Below are 2,888 nucleotides of genomic sequence, written 5' to 3' on the forward strand. Positions count from 1 at the left end.
ACCGAGAATCAACTTATGTGTCCATCTCACACTTGCCTCCTTAAGGTAAGGAAAGTGAATTGTCTAACATCACACAGCTAGGTAATGGCAGACTGGGTCTGGAATTCAGGCTTCTTAACTTCTAATGCTATGTTCTTTGCACTATAACACAGTTCTTTTTGAATTCTTAATTTAAACTAGGTTGAATGCCTAGTTATGTAGTGTTAGGCAGCCCTGCTAAAAATTCATAAAGCATAAACCCAGAATTAAAATGATCTTCCTCTGGTCTTGGGCTTAAACAAGCTTCCTGATATCTCAGTACTGGTCCAGCCTCAGCTTTGCTCTTTAAATTGATCCTTTTGGTCTGTTCCAACCTCTGTATGAGTAATTTTTCCTTGGCTCCAAACTATCGAGGTGGCTTTAAGGGTCACAGGCATGAGAGAATGTTAGTGGGTCGAGGGGCTATGTTACATGAGAAAGAAATGAGAGGTTGTCAAGAACTGTAAAGACTCTGAGACTTTTACCCTTCTTGCAAGCTAAGAAGTTAGTCTGCCACAGTCTCATGGATGCTGGAAGAACACAGAAGGCTTCTAAGTCAGAAACAAAGGACTTCTTTACTCACAGCAATAGCAGTAGCTAGAGTACTGGCATTTTCTTACGCTGGTTCCCTGAACTTTTCCTAAGACAATGCAAAGAGGGCCAGATGACACCTGTAAGCACAGTGAGATACATTGCAAGAGAGGAACCCAAAGCTTAGGGAACCAGATCTTAAATAATGGGCAGTAAGCATGCCTGTACTTTGCTCTAAGAAAGATACTATTTCATAAAGATAGTCTGGAACAAGTGGCAGTCAGTCACTGCTCACAAGGCATGCAGAAAAGTGACAGACCCATGGATAACTGTGTCTCAACAAGTGTTAAATACATATATGGCAAGTGAGCTCCTAGTCCTCTGGTTACACCGGAAGGCAAGGGATGAGGAAGACAGGAAAAAGGAAGCACAGGTTGATTAATTCCGTCCTTTCTATTGTATATTGATTCTTATTGGCTTCAGTTATGGAAAGAGCATTTGGAGGCTTTGTGGATTTTGGCATGTATCTCACTTTTTGGTGCATGTAGTTCCTCAGTTTACTGCCTTGACAGGGTTTGGACAATTCAAATCATTCCTCTGCATAGCTGTTAGAAATCTCTAGAAGCTGCATACCTCTATAGAAAGGAGAATAATGTAGCCTTCCAAACATTGTCTGTTTCCTAGAGACTGTGCATGCTGGGAGAACCCATGGTGGCCACACTGCAGTCATGTGTGGGATGTACACCCATCTCTTGCATCATGTCTATCAATACCTGTAATAAATGTGGTAAGGTTTGTCAGTCACCAATCAACTAAACCTCTGACTTGGTCTAGTCTCTCATTTGCAACCAGGACTTGAGAAATCAGGAAGTCAGGCTTTATTTGTTATAAGGCTCCATCTCTGAGGCAGCTAATCTGTATCTATAACTAAGACCCAGAATCCAGGCCTCTGGCTATCAGGTCTTGAGGCTGTTTGTTTTGTTCCCCTCCTGGAGGAAAACGAATTTCTAGGCTAAAGGAAGGTCAATGCAGCTTAGGAGGGGAGCTCATAGACATTGACTGAACCACACCAGGACCTGGGATATGATCCACAGGGGCATTCTGTGGCATTCCGCAGGTCCTCAGGCTCTTTGCAACCACATCAGATGGGAATTAACCAATCAACTGGATTCGGGCAGTGAGAGCCTGGCAAGTGAGTCAGTGACCACACCCTCCAACTAGGGGCAAAGGGCAAAAATTGTCAGGAAAGCAGGCAAAGCCCAACACTACAGGGCAAAGGCCATTCAAGTGGGATGGCCTGAGAGTGATTCTGAAAGGGTGATAGGAGGGCCATAGATTGTCCAGCTGATGTGGTAGGCTGCTCTAAATATAAATATAACATAAGTATAATTTAGAGCTGGCCATCCAAAGTGGTCATTTCATCTCATTATCTTCTGGAGAACTTTATTTGGAATTAGGAAGTAGGCGATAAATAAGGGGCCCATGGAATCTTTTTCTTTATCCAAGTAATGAAAAACTACAGCTTTTATACTCAGTTTCTCGGAGCTACTATGAAGAACTTCAGTTCATGAAGATCCCCAAAGAGCTATTGCTGCTAATGGACTCTACATACTGCCACAGTATATGGTCCCTTGTTGTAATCCCCAGATAGAACCATACCCAGAAGAGAAGGACTTCCTTCTTCCCGTAAGAAGTCATGAGACCTCAAGTCATCTGATGAGTGTCTAGCAACCTCTTGGCCTATGAACTCAATGACACCTCCCATGTTAATGCTAAGACTGGACCAATATTTATTATTGGCAGAGGATTGTGAAAAGACTTCCTCCCACTGTGCAGTGAGCTCAACCTTTGAGCTATGCACATCAATAAATATCCACCTGTCTCAAACAGGAAAAAGCAACCTGTACAGGGTGAATGAACTCCAGCATTGCTGGCCAACCCAGATCACAGGAATGCTCTGCCTTGACTCTTGAGTTTTTTGTTTTTTATTTATTGTGGGAAAAAAAAAAGATTCATTTGCAAACCCTGGGTGGTTGGACAGCCTTGCTAGGAAACAATGCTCATCAAATGCACAGAATTTCCACAGCAGCTTTTGACAGGTGACTTTGGTTTACTTTTGCTAACCTTTTCTACACTTGGCCTGCACACTGTGGCACTGCGGCCTGCTAGTACCAACAGTTATCAAGTCTGAGAAGAAGCTCCAAGAAATGGTTTGTGAATTGGGGTTTATCTCTAAGCCAGGGGACTGTATACAGATTGAACTTGCAAGGTCCTGTCATAGAGTTTCTAGTGGCCTTTCACTCTGGGAATCTCCTGTGAGCTGGCATCCTGGGCCTTTG

This window comes from Hipposideros armiger, unplaced genomic scaffold (genome assembly GCF_001890085.2).
Source record: "Hipposideros armiger isolate ML-2016 unplaced genomic scaffold, ASM189008v1 scaffold_49, whole genome shotgun sequence".
Taxonomy (NCBI): Eukaryota; Metazoa; Chordata; class Mammalia; order Chiroptera; family Hipposideridae; genus Hipposideros; species Hipposideros armiger.